Here is an 8,985-nt window from a genome sequence, read left to right on the forward strand (position 1 = left end):
GGGGCGTCGCTCCGTTGCAACCAGAGCCATTCTAGCGCCTGAGGCAGAGGCCACAGAGCCATCCTCAGCACCCAGGCCAACTTTGCTTCAATGGAGCCTCGGCTGCGGGAGGGGAAGAGAGAGACAGAGAGGAAGGAGAGGGGGAGGGGTGGAGAAGCAGATGGGCGCCTCTCCTGTGTGCCCTGGCTGAGATTTGAACCTGGGACTCCTGCACACCAGGCCGACACTCTACCACTGAGCCAACTGGCCAGGGCCTTTTTATTCTATTTTTTTCAGGGTCCTTCATTGTGTTATAATAGGCAACATTTTTCTGCTTCTGCGACATGAGTTTTCTGCGAACCATATTTCACCTCTTCCTTCAGGCCAGGGGGCGGCAGACAGCTCCCGGGGTCCCCTGTGAGCTCAGCCTGGGAAGGGGGGAGGAGAGGAGTGGAGGTCACCCTTCTGTCCTGACCTCTCCCCGTGAACTCTGGCAGATGACAGAGGATGCTGTGATCTGTAACTGGCCAGGGTACGTGGTTGTTGTAACCCTCGAGGACAGGAGCTGTGACATGTCGTGCCCTCCTCACATATATCAAATGGTCATCCAATCTTTGTCCAGTCAAACCCAAACCAAATGATGTGTTGTGGAGTTTGGTTACTTTGGTTTGAGGACGTATCTATCTCTCCGGTTCTGTCCCGATCTGTGTTTCAGCAGTGTGAGAGAGACACAGGAAAACTCGAGGCTTCCAGACAGTATATTTATGAGCACGAGGTTCATGCCCAGCTTCAGGAGGGCTCACATAGAAACAGCCTCTCCAATCCTCAGGAGGCAATGGCCTGGTGGGACCCCACGGCTAAGTGCACCCTGGGCCAACGTGTGGAAAACCAGTTTCTGTGCTGACTCTATTCGAAGAATGGGCTTCAGAAATCTTTAACAAATGGCCCGATGCTTAAATCAACCTAATTTCTTGTGTGTGCCGATGTGTGTGTGAAAATACAACATACACACACACATGTGCACACATACAAAAGAAAATCAGAAAGACTAGCTTGATTGCCCTCTAGCCCTGCTAGGCCCTGCTTTTTGGTCTCAGTTCAGTTCAAGTGTTCAAGAACTCCAAAAACAGCACCCACTTCCTCTCAGGATATGAATTACTGTCCATTTTAGATAAGACAATTGTCAAAGGACAGATAAATCACAGATAGAAATGCTTCCTCCACTTCCTCCTCCTTTTTCTTCTTCCCTTTTTTTTTTTTTTTTTTTTTTGTGAGTTAATATATCCAGTAAGAGGATTTGGGTTATGTACAGTTGTGCAATGAGTTGGAGCTTTTGAGGCAGTCTGAATATCGTGTGTCCAATGAGATAAAATGCTCTCTGAACCCCATTTATTTTTTTTATTTTATTTTATGTTTTTGTATTTTTCTGAAGCTGGAAACAGGGAGGCAGTCAGACAGACTCCTGCGTGTGCCCAACCGGGATCCACCCGGCACACCCACCAGGGGGTGATGCTCTGCCCATCCGGGGCGTCGCTCTGTTGCGACCAGAGCCATTCCAGCGCCTGGGGCAGAGGCCAAGCAGCCATCCCCAGCGCCCAGGCCATCTTTTGCTCCAGTGGAGCCTCAGCTGCGGGAGGGGAAGAGAGAGACAGAGAGGAAGGAGAGGGGGAGGGGTGGAGAAGCAGATGGGCGCCTCTCCTGTGTGCCCTGGCCGGGAATTGAACCCGGGACTTCCGCACACCAGGCCGACGCTCTACCACTGAGCCAACCGGCCAGGGCCTGAACCCCATTTATAATAGCAGCCTTCCCCTGGAGCGCCGGGGTGTTTCTCTTGGAAAAAGAGCAGCAGTCTGGCTAGAGTTCTGCATGGCGAGGAAGACGCTGGTCTGTACCAGTGGTGTTCCAGCTCTCTGGCCTTAGGGACCTTTCCACTCTTAACACATTGGCAGACTTAGAGATCCCTTTTTTAAAAGTGGGTTATATCTACTGATATTTATTAGAAATTATCATGGAGAAATTTGAAAAGCACAACCATATCCAAGCACACCTCCCAACAGCTGTGAGGGTAATGATATTATGACAGGGCACATGGCCTCCGGAGACCGCCACGGGGCCCACAGGAGACGAGGCAAGAAAGACAGGTCACATCGGAGGGACGCAGCATGCTGTCACTCAGCCACCGTGGTGATCTGGTCCCTTGGCAGTGGAATTTGAGAGAAGGCAGCAGCAGGCTTTCAAAGGTTGATGATGTTGACTTTCAGCCTCACTTACCTCCCTTTGCTCACATGGTCTACTTAACCTTCTTTTGGTTTCTCACATAGTAGAGGGGGTTGTCCAGTTGGCACAAGGATGTTAGTTCCCGTTTGAACTCTCGTTTCTCTGTTTGAATGCTTGTTTGTTTATTTGCTTCGGGTTAGGTATGAACTCATTTCCCAGAATCCGAGGTCCAAACCTGGACCCAGTATGACCTGAGCACGCCAGTGACGTCTCGTCAGCATCTTCGCTGACCAGCCAGCTGGCCGGCCAGTGAATGTCCTCCTCTCTGCACTCCTGCAGCCCTGTCCTGGCCAGTCACTTAGGTGGAAGGTCCTAAATGAGAAAGTCCAGCTCTTGAAAAACTTCTCCACATGACCAACTCCATCCCACCATCACAATGTAATCTTGCATAGGGAGCTACACGGATGCTGCCTGATTTCTTTCTATAGTAATAATGTTTATAAGAAATAAATCGCGCCTGACCGGGCAGTGGCGCAGTGGATAGAGCGTTGGACTGGAATGCCGAGGACCCAGGTTCAAGACTCCGAGGTCCTTAGCTTGAGCACGGGCTCATCTGGTTTGAGCAAAGCTCACCAGCTTGGACCCAAGGTCACTGGCTCGAGCAGGGGGTTACTGGGTCTGCTGTAGCCCATGGTCAAGGCATATATGAGAAAGCAATCAATGAACAACTAAGGTGTCACAACAAAAAACTGATGATTGATGCTTCTCATCTCTCTCCGTTCCTGTCTGTCTGTCCCTATCTGTCCCTCTCTCTGACTGTTAAAAAAAAAAAATCTTTAAAAAAAAAAAAAGAAATACATCACCCCATGTATCATCCCATACCTGGCTTCTCTTTGTGCTGTGGGGTCAGTGAGTTGACCCGGCCACCCTCCTTGTGTGGTCTTTTCTGTGCTGAGTTGGATCCTTGTCAGTTTGGACTTGTCCGTTATTATTTTACCTACTGCACACTCCTGGGTTTCATTCAAAGGCCTCTTATGAACGGGCCAGGACAATGTCTTCACAATAAGCATCTACTCATAGTGTTATTTCTTGCTTGTTCAGGGTTGTGTCCAGTTTATTTACATAGGTAATCTTGGGTGTTGTTGTTGTTTGCTTGCTTGCTTCAAGACTAAAGCCTGATTTTGTTGATTTAGAAATATATGACTGTTCTTATGATAGAAACCCACATGCCCTGGCTGGGTTGGTTAGATAGTTGTCCTTAAGCATGGTGATTGTGGTTCGATTCCCAGTCAGGGCACATACAAGAACAGATCAATATACCTGTCTCTCAATATCTCTCTTCTCCCTCTCTCTCTAAAATCAATAACAAAAAAAAAAAAAGGAAGAAAAAAGAAAAGAAACCCAGAGACACAAGTCAGACTTACTCCTATACTTTCGTCTTCCTTCACACCAACAGGGAACTTGAAAACCAGTTAGTCAGCATAATTTCTTTATTGCCCAGAAGGAAGAGAAGTACTGTATTTAGGAGAATCCACACTGTAAAAAATCAGTAAGTAATGCAGAGCCATTGTCACCTCCTGTCCCAGGTTTAACCTGCAGCTTTACTTCTATGCCCAGGGTCACCAATCTTGTCCCAGGACTCTGGCTGTTAAAGCTCATGGGAGGCCAGCCAGGAGCTTGGGGGTTCCTGGCACACAGCTGAGCTGCCTGTCTTCCTAGATATATAAGAACTGTGTCGCTCCAGGTTGCACAGGTGTATGAGGTTTGGCAGAACTTCCTTGTCTCCTCGGGAAGCCCTGTTTGGAATGTCCTAATGGGAGTAGTGACTCAGGCTGGGGAGGTCTCAGGGGTGAGGGAGGTATTACGCAACAGAATATCGATTTCTAAGAAGAGGAGGGAACACCGAGCGGGTTTCTATTAATAACCCTCTACCCTAAAGCCTCAAGAATCGAGATTAAACCAGAAATGGATAAAATTTCATCTCTAGAGAGAGCAGGGACAAGCAGTCCTGTTTCAGCCGTGTCCCCCTACAAACCCATCCTCATTCAGCCCTTTGTTAAGTCCTGTCCCATACATGGAATTCTTGTCTTGCTGGAGAAATGCATAACATGATGAAGGCTAAAACAGTAGGTCACACCAGCAGCTCATCCCCATAGGAGGTCTACAGACACACTAGAGAGATCCTTAGAAGGAGGATAAGTCCACCTCTGGGTTGTCGGATGTAAAGCCAGTATGCACGGCCACTATCACAGCCTCCTGATCCATGCAGGTTCGCATTGGATTTGGACAGACAGTAATGAGACAACGAAGCCAAGAACTGATGGGCCATTAGCTTTAATCCTAGCTTGCTCCCGGTGGGCAAGTAAAAACACACACTGGGCTCCAAAACCCACTCATTCAGTGCTCACAAAGCTACTGACTTATCCAAGTTTCCTAGAATCAAAGGTTTCTAGCTCACTAGCCTCATTCTCCTTTGTTCCTCATCCCCTTCTCTCTACACAAACTCTGTACTAACTGGCTTCTCCTTCAGCATTCCGCCATCTTGGCTTCCTCTCCTCTTCTCCACGTGGCCTCTCTCTGCTCTCCAACCTGCTCTCTGATCTAATGCTAATCTCAGGAACTGAGAGCACAAGCTCCCGGTCTGCCCCACTTTATAGTGTAGAAACCAAAACTTTTAGTCCAGTATACAAAATAGGGAAGTCTCTAATACAAAGTCACTTATCTGAGGCATGATGGGATTGCACCACCCCACATCAAAAAGGGTAGGAGCCTGACCAGGCGGTGGCGCAGTGGATAGAGCGTCAGACTGTGATGCGGAAGACCCAGGTTCGAGACCCCGAGGTTGCCAGTTTGAGCGCGGGCTCATTTGGCTTGAGCAAAAAAAAAGCTCGCCAGCTTGGACCCAAGGTCGCTGGCTCGAGCAAGGGGTTATTCGGTCTGCTGAAGGCCCACGGTCAAGGCACATATGAGAAAGCAATCAATGAACAACTAAGGTGTCGCAATGCGCAATGAAAAACTAATGATTGATGCTTCTCATTTCTCCATTCCTGTCTGTCTGTCCCTGTCTATCCCCCACTCTGACTCTCTGTCTCTGTAAAAAAATAAAATAAAATAAATAATAATAATAATAAAAAAGGGTAGGAAAGGCTTGACCTGTGGTGGCACAGGGAATAAAGCGTCGACCTGGAATGCTGAAGTTGCCAACCTGGAATGCTGAGGCTTGCCTGGTCAAGGCACATTTGGGAGTTGATGCTTCCTGCTCCTCCCCACTTTCTCTCTCTCTCTCTCCTCTCTAAAATGAATAAATAAATTAAAAAAAAAAATGAACAACTAAAAATAAAAAGGGGTGGGAAAGGCTTAGTCCTAAAACCAAGCTCCAGGCTACAAGGATCCTGCCTGCCCACAGCCCGCCCCCAACACACATTAATATCACCTGGGCGACGGGCTTCCATGTGGGCAGCGCCATCTTTAACAAAGTTAGCATAATATATTTTATCTGCCCAACATTGGGCAAGGTGGTAGGAGGTGTGTGGACCCTGCCTCTGATAAACTTAACCACTGGAGAAATGGCACACATGCAAAGGGCACGGGGCCAGGCCTGTGCGCAGTGAGACTCCGCGGTGACGGCAGCATTGCTCGCCATGGCAACTGCCCTTCAGCTCCCTGGACAGGAACAGGGATGCAATTGTGTGACCTGTCAGGAAAGTTGGTTGGAGGAGAAATAGGCATGTGCACCCACACGGGCTGTTATCTCTTGTTCTTCACAAAGTCTCTGGCAAGATGTCTAACAGCCTGGCCAGCGGGCGGCAGAGCAGTAAAATCAGGCGCCAGCGGGCATTCACTGTTCGAGGAAAACACATTCCTTAACCTCTTGGGATTGGTCTCCCCTCCGTCCTGTGTAGCAGAGGTCATCCTATGGGATGTCACAGAGCCAGAGTCAGGACACCCTTGGGTCCTGGACTGTCCCATGGAGAAAATTACACAGAAACCAAGATGTGCATAAAACCCTAAGAAAGGCGGTGATTAACGTTAGCTGGCTCCGAGGAATGTCTGGGGGATGGGATTTGGCAGAGGGAGAAAACTCTTTAGAGGATAACTTTATTTCCTCTTTGACTTGTAAGCCACGTGTCTATTTCACGGGCCCAAAACCAAAACGAGGAAACAAACAGAAAAACTTTTTTATTTCTTAAGTTGCCAAGGGTTATCTAGCTTTGGAACTGGAAACCAGATTACCTATCAGCACACTTGTTTGTCTTCCTGACCCACGGACACCCCAGTTCTCGAATGCTACAAAGTTCAGGCAAGCATCCAGTTGGAAGATAAATTTTATCTCTGGACCTTGGAAGTTTTGCTACTGAAATGCTAAGCGCTGGCAAGTGGTAACAAATGCTTGGGGCTTATGTGGCATTTGAAACTCTTCAAAGCACTTTCGCTGGTTCTAAAGCTCTCTTTGCCTCAGATTTACCATTGTTTTCCTACCTGCCGCTAAACAGTGCACAATACTATCCATTTCACAGATGTGGTCCTCCCCTGGGCATCTCCATGAACATGCTTCCTTCTCTCTGAGCACCTGCTTCAGGAAACACACGAGGTTTCCTAGCAGCTAGGTCACATCATCCTTTCACACTGCCGTGCCACCACCTGGAGCCCGTTTGTCCTTTTTAAAAAGTACGAATGGTCTGTCTGGCTTCGAAACCTGTGTTGCTGTCCTGGCCCGTTAATTTTTATTTTATTTATTACTTTAGTGTGTGCAAGGCCTGGGTGGGTTTCCTCCATTACCCTACATAGCTACATTTTAATTCCAGGTAAAAATACAAGCAGCACACAGAAGTGCCTGCATCTGCTAGCATGTAATGTAATTCTGCATTGTGAGTACTGTGATGATGCCAACAGCGCTCGGTGCCAACACATGCGCTAGCTCTTCCTGTAGCAGGTTTTATAACTCTCGTCTGCGAAACCTCGACACCTTCGGAGTCCCGTGCAGATGGCACAGGGTACCAGTGGGCACAGAGTTAGCTAGCGCCCCCTCGCTCCCCATACTGGAGCCTTAGTGTTACAAGCAGAATTATAAAGGAACGAAGGCAAAGACAACCCCTTGAGGTAGATCCAAGCCGGAAGAGTGTTACCCCGTTTGTTTTTAAAGATTAACAATATTTAATTATCCACGTAGCCCCCCCCCAAAAAAAACCAAACAGAAAAAACAACCCTCAAAACTTATGAGGATCGAGCCTGACCAGGCAGTGGCGCAGTGGATAGAGCGTTGGACTGGGATGCAGAGGACCCAGGTTCGAGACCCCAAGGTCGCCAACTTGAGCGCGGGCTCATCTAGTTTGAGCAAAAGCTCACCAGCTTGAACCCAAGGTTGCTGGCTTGAGCAAGGGGTTACTCCGTCTGCTGAAGGCCCGCGGTCAAGGCACATATGAGAAAGCAATCAATGAACAACTGAGGTGTTGCAACGCACAATGAAAAACTAGTGATTGATGCTTCTCATCTCTCTCCATTCCTGTCTGTCTGTCCCTGTCTATCTCTCTCTCTGATTCACTCTCTGTCTCTGTAAAAAATAAATAAATAAAAAATTAAATAAAAAAAAAAACAACTTATGAGGATCGATACAGTAACACTCAAGGTTTCCACATAGTATCTCAACCTGCAGAAACAAACACTTGTTTTCCTTTAAGGTTTGGAAATCTGACTCTGTAAACTGTTGTAGCGAAACTAGCTAGAGTATACAGACGTTCTCCTACCAAAGTTCAATTTTTTTTTTTTTTTTTTTTTTTACAGGGACAGAGAGAGAGAGAGAGTCAGAGAGAGGGATAGACAGAGACAGACAGACAGGAACGAAGAGAGATGAGAAGCATCAATCATCAGTTTTTCGTTGCGACACCTTAGTTGTTCATTGATTGCTTTCTCATATGTGCCTTGACCGCAGACCTTCAGCAGACCAAGTAACCACTTGCTCGAGCCAGCGACCTTGGGTCCAAGCTGGTGAGCTTTTTGCTCAAACCAGATGAGCCCACGCTCAAGCTTGTGACCTCGGGGGTCTTGTGTAGTAACATGCTCAACACTCCGTCAGTTCACATTCTGTCTCAAACCTGGGTCCTTGGCATCCCAGTCCGACGCTCTATCCACTGAGCCACCACCTGGTCAGGGCAAAGTTCAAATTTAAAGGAGTCTTTTATTCAAAGCCGGCAACCACACAAAGACCTAAGTCAATCAAATTATGTGGCCCAAACATAGAAGTTAGCTTTTAAAGACAAAGTCACACACTGGTTGAGGGATGGGGAGGAGGGGAAGACTAGCAGTAACACAAAGCAGTGAAACAAGCTCCTTTACAATGTTTATCTGTAGGACTAATGCAGGGAGAAACATTCTGGGAACATCTACAACAGGGGTCCCCAAACTACGGCCCGTGGGCCACATGCGGCCCCCTGAGGCCATTTATCAGGCCCCCGCTGCACTTCTGGAAGGGGCACCACCATCTCATTAGCCAAAAGCAGGCCCATAGTTCCCATTGAAATACTGGTCAGTTTGTTGATTTAAATTTACTTGTTCTTTATTTTAAATATTGTATTTGTTTCTGTTTTGTTTTTTTACTTTAAAATAAGATATTTGCAGTGTACATAGGGATTTGTTCATAGATTTTTTTATAGTCTGGCCCTCCAACGATCTGAGGAACAGTGAACTGGCCCCCTGTGTAAAAAGTTTGGGGACCCCTGATCTACAACCTTGCAGAACTAGCCCAAGGCCACAGCCTGTAATATAGCCTCAAGGCCAGGGGTAGGGAGTCTT

The 8,985-nt window shown here is 47.6% G+C and overlaps 1 non-coding gene across 1 annotated transcript; it reads right to left on the reverse strand.

Annotated features, from left to right (window-relative positions):
- Positions 1–1,682: 1,682 nt before the first annotated feature.
- On the reverse strand, positions 1,683–1,758 carry TRNAT-GGU (transfer RNA threonine (anticodon GGU)). The gene has a single exon. It is a non-coding gene; the product is annotated as a tRNA-Thr (tRNA).
- Positions 1,759–8,985: the final 7,227 nt, after the last annotated feature.

Source organism: Saccopteryx bilineata, chromosome 2, assembly GCF_036850765.1.
Source record: "Saccopteryx bilineata isolate mSacBil1 chromosome 2, mSacBil1_pri_phased_curated, whole genome shotgun sequence".
Classification (NCBI taxonomy): domain Eukaryota; kingdom Metazoa; phylum Chordata; class Mammalia; order Chiroptera; family Emballonuridae; genus Saccopteryx; species Saccopteryx bilineata.